Source organism: Lontra canadensis, unplaced genomic scaffold (genome assembly GCF_010015895.1).
Source record: "Lontra canadensis isolate GAN:19392208 unplaced genomic scaffold, GSC_riverotter_1.0 scaffold95, whole genome shotgun sequence".
NCBI lineage: Eukaryota > Metazoa > Chordata > Mammalia > Carnivora > Mustelidae > Lontra > Lontra canadensis.
Window position 1 is genome coordinate 4831361 of NW_022631089.1, and position 8277 is coordinate 4839637.

The window sequence follows — 8277 nt, forward strand, 5'->3', positions numbered from 1 at the left end:
AGACAGGAATGTAAGATCCCATTTTTGATCCCATGAATAATATCCCTGCCAACATGGCCTCTCGCATTGTGAGGGCACAATCTGACTATTACTGACAAAAATGGTTATCTTGTCCACAAAACTATGAAAATACCCTTAATCTGAGTTTACCTTTTGGGTGAGTATTTACATGGGTCACCATTATCTTTATATTTATGTTCTCTGCCCATTTGTAAAGATCTTCCCACATACCTTTATTCCAGAACTTATTGCACCAATTTTCCAGACCAGTTGTTTGAAAGACTCTGATCACTCAGCAAAACCATTATTCACTGCCTATAAATCAGTGTTAGTCCATAACTCTGAACATCTCTCATTCCAGACTAAATGAACAGCCACATGCATTGCTCAATAATCTGTCCGCTTAAAGAATTTCCCTTCACCATGATCCTTCAAGGACACCCTGGAATGGGGTATTTTTGCACTCCTCTATTTTCAGGTAATTTCAGCATTATCATAGAGAACCACTTGTCAACCAGATTCATTTTTTCCTCTTAGTCAAAAGTTCATAGGGAACTCCCTATGAAGCCAAAGAGGCAGATTGAGAGGGAGGAAGAATAGCAGCAGGAGTAGGAGACATAGGTATCTAAGTCAAATATTCATGCAACTTTTTATGCCTTCAGGACATAGTTGAACCTGATCTTTTTTAAACCATGTCATTGTTAATGGAGTGCTGCTGTGCCGACCATTGAACCTCATAGTTTTGTAACTCAGATATATCCTACAGTTTATTATGATTTTGGAGCTTAGTTCAATGGCAGCAAATCCATCCTCATGGATGGCTTACAAAAAATATCCAACCCAGAGCTCTTCACAAAAACCTCAGTTCTCCTCACAAATATATTTCTCACCTCCTTTAATGAGAGGAGTGTCCTCCTGATCAACCTGTAAACAGAGTTTGGAATCGGCTAACCATGCTTTATATGATAAATTTGTTGTATGAATCCTAATCTCCCCTAAAGATGTGGGCCCCTTATATGGTGTGTGTGTGTGTGTGTGTGTGTGTGTGTGTATAAAACCAGCCAGATTGTAGAATTAGAGTATACCATAGAATTATAGTATACCAGCCAGATTGTAGAATTTAAACTTCATTTAGTGGAACACATCTTTGGGTCTAGGTTTTATAGTCTTATTAAAAGGACAGTCATAGGCTCAAAAGCAAGAAGCAAAGTCAAAGTGTAGAAGTAAAAGTTGAAGGGAACAAATTGAGCTAATAATCAGTTGATGCCTGTAGTTTTGTGTATGTTTTAAAGACAAAGGGTTAGGATTTACTGGGCCGTGATTATAATTTTTGAATGGATAAACTTTGTGGTTCTTTAATACTCACATAGGACCTCAGAAATATCACAAAAGTTTAAACTTGTTTTAATACACACGTGCTTACAACTCCAGCCCCACTTCCCAATGGCCTGCTTCATCGATTCGATCGAAAGTATGGAGCTTCAAAAGGTCCTTGAGGAAATGCTAGATTCATTTTTCAACAACTTAGTTAAGTGCACAAGATAAAAGAATGCTCACAGGAAGCCCCTTTTCACCACAGGAAAAAGATATAATACATCAATACTATTGGCCAGTAGAGACAAGAAAGCCCGGTCTGATTCCACCCTGACGTTAAAATGAGGAAGTCTCTTCTTTCTCTGGTGCTTTAAATACAACTAGCCAATAGACAACAAGCCTAATTCTCTGTCTTGGCCTACAGGTGCTCTCCACTGCTTCCAGCTCCTGTCTTTCTCTTCTTCTGATCCTGGGCTCCATGTTCTGGTTTTCCACAGCTATACTTGGCTTTGTGTGCTTTCTCAGTTGACCTATTTGTTTTTTCATCTCAGGTAAAAGAGAAACCCCCTGCCATAAACAACAGTTTCAGATATAATAAAGTCCAGTTAATTAACTTCATAAAATTATAATTATAAAGGATAGCAACTAGATCTGTGGTAAGATAGAATGGTACAAGAAAACTCTCTGGGTCCTCTATAGAAATCATTCTTACTTCTAGTGAGACAGTCATGAGAAATCCTTGATTATTCAGTCTAATAAGCAAGGTAAGGAGAAATTATTATAGGCAATTATTTATTACTACATAGCAGTATAATACAGTAATACAGTTATTTATATGCATGATCAAGGACTATTTCTGGGAAAGAGTCATCTGCTTTGTTAGGCTATTAATTTTTTTAGTTAAGTATATAAAATGTGCAGAACATGCTGTTTTCTCTGACTATATTGGTGCTACATACCGTGCATGCAGCTGCCCCTCCTTCATATTATCTATTTGCATATCTCACTATACATGAGCACTTATTTTTATAAGGGTCACTGGGGATGATGAGAAAATGGTAGAAGAGGTGGCTGGGCATCCATATTCTACTCAGCTTGTATTTGGAATTGGGTTTGAGTTCCTTGTTCTGGATTTAATTGTCATATGGTTAGAGGGGTCAGTACCAAATTCTGGCAATATTTCTTTTCCCTAAGTAACTGTGAGATTCTGGAATATACTCAGAAGCTAACTAACCCCCCCCCTTTTTTTTTTAATAAAAAGACTGTCAAACTCTAGGGGCAAGTAGGTGACCCAGTGTGAGGGCTATTCTTTCAGGCCAGCCTAGCACCCAGCACAGCTCTGACTTATGGAGGATCTGTGGCTTTGGGAATAGCGGAAGATGACACCCATGACAAAGATATTGACTTGTTCTTGTTGAGCACCATTGCTGACAGTGGCAAAGCAAGTTTCCAGGAATTAGTCTGTAGGGATAAGATACTGACAAAGTAGGTCAGAGCAGTAGAGGAGAAAAATGGGATTACCAGAGAGGTACAGAAAACGGTGCACTTTTTATTATAGCTTCTTGTCAAATGTTCTCTCAGAAATGTCTCTGAAATGCTAATTTTTTTATTGGGTTTTACAAAGATCCCACCTATATGAGCAGGTATAGATGGGACCATTAAATTGTAAACAAAAAGCAAAGCTGAGCAAATCATGGGGATAAAAGGCACAGCACAGAGAATATAGTCAATGATACTATAACAGTAATGTAATAGAGCTGCGTGGTGGTAGTTACACTTGTGGTGAGAATAGCATAAACTACAGAGATGTCGAATCACTCTGCTATATCCTGAAACTAATATAACATTGTGTGTCAATAATACTAAATCTTTAAAAAATTAAAAAAATTTTAACTTCATTTGTATGCATAGATTTGAAGGTCAGGAATCAAAAAAACAAAACCCCCAAAAACTCTTTCAAAGTAGTGGTAAGTTTATTTGAGGAGGAAGAAAAAGAAGTAGGGACTTTCATTCTCTTCATATTTATTTTTAAATGATTTTTTTTTGTTGTACTCCAGAAACATTTTAATTTTTTATTTAAAAATATACAGTTGGGGGAGCCTGGGTGGCTCAGTTGGTTAAGAGTCTGATTTCAGCTTAGGTCATGAGCTCAGGGTACTGGGATCAGAGCCAGGCATCAAGCCCCAAGTCGGGTCTATGCTAAGTGGGGAGTCTACTTGTCCCTCTCCCTCTGCCCCTCCCCCTACTTTTGCACTCTCTCTCTCTCTCTCAAGTAAATAAATTACATCTTTAAAAATTAAATAAAAATATATTGGAGAACTTGAGTTCATGGAGAATTTCTTTGTTAAAATTATCTCCACTACATGTGGCTTTAGTAAGAGTTGGAATGTGAATTATTTGAAAACGCATTTTTTAAAACCTTGATGCTTTTATTTTAGGCAGTTCCAATCAGTTTTGTGTGTTGAATATACTTTTCATTTGATTGCTATGATTGATTTCTATGAACTATATGGTGGCTGAGAGGTTATTTATGCCATTTGGCACTGAGACTAAAAAAGTAATAACAGGTTAAAGAAATTAATGGTGTTATACTCGTATTTACTACAGATTTCTTCAAGGGTTTTCCTTAGTTTTATTAAATATTTTCCAATTAAAAGGCATGACAGAAAAAAAGTTCTTAGAGTAGGCATGTTTAATTTGGTCTTATACATATTGAAATCATTTTGAAAGCGAAACCTGTTTAATCTGTTTGATTCAATGAAGCACCAAGTACTAAAGGCAGTAAACTCCTGTATTTATGTACTTTCTGAGTTGGGTTGACTAGGAGGTGAAATGGACTCGGTAGTGAGTACATCTGATTGGGGTCTGCCAGTGCCAGTTTTTTGGAAATCCAGAACATGGCCTTGAGTTGGAACAAAATCCTTCACTAAAAAGATGTCCTTCAAATTAGTCTGCTGCCATCACTGTTTTCATTAAAAAGTAAAATTTGTTCATTTTTAAAAAAGAATACCTAATTTTTTCTTTAAATGTGTTTTGCTGATTAGAACATACACCCCTCATAAAAATTTATGGGCGTACATGGAAAACTAACTCCAAGATGTTGCTGTACTTTTGCACATGAGCAGACTGCTGGCAGCTCATCTCCCTGATTATGCAAAGATGGAATTATAGCAAGAATTACTGACAGGCTGGTACATTTGGATTTCCCACTTCAAAAGTGGTGAATTGTTTCCTTTATGTTCTGTGACAAATGACCTACCTAGCTGCTTGGCCATGCAGAGAAGCTCGGAACTAGCACAGAAACTGACAGGACTGCTGATACTGGTGAAGGCTGATTACAAAAAGTAAATGTCTGCTGAAGAGAGATTCTTCCAGTATAATCAGGTAAATATTCTTCGAGTTATAAATGTTCCATGAGCTGATTCTTGAAATTACTACCAAGTGTAGCAATAAATTTAAAGAACACTCAAACATTGTGTACACTATTTAGAAAAACTTTAGAAATAAAAGTTTTATTTTGGTCAGTAATAGCATGTATATATACACACACACATACACACATATGTAAATACATATATAATATATACACATATAGGCATATATGTGTGTGTGTGCGTGTGTGTGTGTGTATAATGACTAAGAACAGCAAATTGAAATGAAAATGTCAACCATGAACTTTTCCCCTCTTTCCATCTTTGATTTAGAAATAAATACAATATTTAGTAACAGTTTGTCAGGAGACTTCAATTATTTCCCCAAATTTTACAGTACACTGTTAGGTATATGTGTAGTGAGATATTTATGTAAGGATTGACATTTCTGTTAGACTTCTTGATACCAGAGTCATCTTTCTTCTAGGAAAACATGTCTAGATCTAGGTTTTGAATTTATGGGATATTCTACAAAATAAAAGAAATAGGTAAAGTAGCTTGACAGGACAACAAGGTTAAGAGGTGGATTTTAGGAGAGCAGGGTCTTAAGCACAGTTGCCTTCACAACAGATATAACAAAGCCAAATACGAAGAAGTGTTCACAACTCGATGTAGAGAGGAAATGAAAACCCAAACAGTTGTCCTGTGCTCAAAAGAAGTAGAGCTTCCAGAAACATGAGAAAGAATCTTAAAGGACTGATTTATTGTGACTGAAACCCATCTTATAAATATAAATTTAGCCTCAGGAAGCACCTAACTATAGAACAGCCATGGGAGAATAAGTTTGTTCTTTCTGTTCAAGGATTTCAGACTGTTTCTATCAATCAGAACTATCTGAAGAAAGCTTATTGATTAGATTGCTATTCTCGTTCAGGTCAAAGATCCTTTAGATTCTACAGATGTGCAGATAAAATAAGTTGTTTGGTTTGGCCAGAAATTCTTAGAAAGTCCTAGAGACCACACAGAGTGACAAGAAAAGTTTATCAACCATTTTTTCATAATATTTTTATATTATGCTGCTCTATAATCCTAGCACCTGTCCTTTGAGGAAACAAGACAAAATTATTTTTCTTCATAACACAAACGATAAAAAGGCAAGTCCAAAATGGCTAAGTGTTTAAAGTCACAGTTGGTTAGAAACAGGATATGAATTAAGCCTTTTAAATTCCGAGTCAAATATTCCTTCCTTTAGGCCAGAATGACTTGTAAGCTAAAGTCTTTTTCTCATTCCTTTCTCCATTTCTCTCTTCTTCATTTCGATGCCTTCATGTTTTTCCAACATTTCTGTTAATGTCCAGTTGTCTCTCTCACTATTTCTCTTTTATGAAAACAAATCTTTGACATTTTACCTTACTCTCCTAAGCCAATCAGAAATTTAGTTATTTAGGCATTTCAGGATAATTTTATATAATATTCCTTCAGTCAGAAGTTTTTGAATTTGAAATTATATATCTTCACTGGCCCTATACAAATAAATTGTGGTCAATTGCCTGGATTTAAGTCTATATTTCTTGAGCTCTAGTAGTGTAACAGTACTCACTTTTGAAAGACATATATGAGGTTTTTTTTTTTTAATTGCAGTTATCTTTAAAAAATTGAAGGTGCTCAGCCTTCTTTAGCCCCAATTATCATACTATCATCTACGTCTGAAAAAGTTCTTGGAATTTCTTCCAATTCGGAAATAAATAGTTTTTCTGGTGAAAGTTCTTTGGAAGCTACTACTCTTCAAAACTATTGTGAATTTGGTACAGTGGCTGAGTATTAGCATTTACTAATTAATGCAATTAACTTTCTATATACAGATATCCTCTGGTGAAGGGAGCAGACGCTGCCCAATACAACTTTTCCCACCCCAATGCACTTCTCACATGTTTCCTTAAGAAAGAAAAAAAAAAGGGGCACCTGGTTAAGGCCTCTGCCTTCGGCTCAGGTCATGATCTCAGGGTCCTGGGATCGAGCCCCACATCGGGCTCTATGCTCGGCAGGGAGCCTGCTTCCTCCTCTCTCTGCCTGCCTCCTCTACCTGCTTGTGATTTCTGTCTGTCAAATAAATAAATAAAATCTTAAAAAAAAAAAAGAAAGGAAAAAAGATTTATTTATTTATTTTAGAGTTTGTGTGAGTAGGTGGGAGGGAGACAGGGATACAGAAAATCTCAAGCAGATTCCATGCTGAGTGTGGAGCCCAACTGGGGGTTTGATCCCAAGACCCTGAGATCATGACCTGAGATCATGAAACCAAGAGTTAGATGCTTAACCGACTGAGCCCCCCCAGGAGACCCAACTCCTCATATGAATCTAACTGAAAATAAATCAAAGGCTTAAGTCAGAAAATCTTGTTTATTTAAACCCTTTCATTTCTCATGTCTGTAGTTTTCAAATTAGAAGGAATCAAACCATGAAAGGAGCTTATTCAAAACTACAAGTTGTGTTTTCCTTGGATACTTGTAAGATTGGATCCTCTTTGCCCTTACACAGCAACTCTGACCAATTTAACATATTATATGCTACTTATCTAGCATATAGTTAAGAAAATAGAAGATACATGATAATTCTCTACACTTCAGCTGATGAGTTGCTCAATAATATTCACACAATGGCCACCTGGGTGGCTCAGTCAGTTAAGCATCTGCCTTTAGCTCCAGGTCATGATCCCAGGGTCCTGGGATAGAGCCTTGCAACAGGCTTCCTGCTCAGCAGGAAACTTGCTTCTCCCTCTCCTCCCTGCTCATGCTCTCTCTCACTGTCCTCTAGTCTCTCTCAAGCAAATAAATAAAATCTTTAAAAAGAAATATTCACACAAGTAAACAGTATGTTAAAACCTAAAGGTTTCTGGTATCCCTATCAAATCACATCTTGTTCTATCTCAGTAAATCACCTCACAATTTACCTGAGAGAAAACTGAAAATATCGAATTCTCACTTCTCTCTCAATCAACTTATTTATATTTATAGTATCATGTCCTCCTTCTCAGCAGTATAAACAAAGTTTTTTCTCTTTTGTTTAAGGCTGTTTCCTATAATACTTCTCTAGATCTATTTTACTCTCTTTTCCTCAGACTTGCTTTTGAAACTATAGCTTTGCTCTCGTGCTTTCAATTCTTCTTCTCTTCCTAGTATTTTTCTTCAGTACGTAAATGATGTAAATTCCCTATCACTTTAAAACAAGACAAAAACTGCATGAGAACAACCCTACTGTTTTTACTGTGTGGCAAAAACTGCTGGTTGTCTCCAAGTATTTATTTCCTTTTTTTCTCAACTTGTGAGGGTTTGCCATTTTATTTTCCTAACGTTATGTTCTTTCTTATTACCTTATCCATTATCAGAGTTTTAATTTCCAATTATAGTCTATTGGTTCCCAAATCTACATATCAGCCAAAGCAACTCTCTTGATCACACCAGTTTATCCATTTGTTTACTGGAATTCTCTATCTGGATATTCTAAAGATACACCAAATCAGTATGTACATCATAGAATTCATTATCTTTCCACCAATCTATCTATTCCTCTTGAGCTTATTATTGCTGACAACATT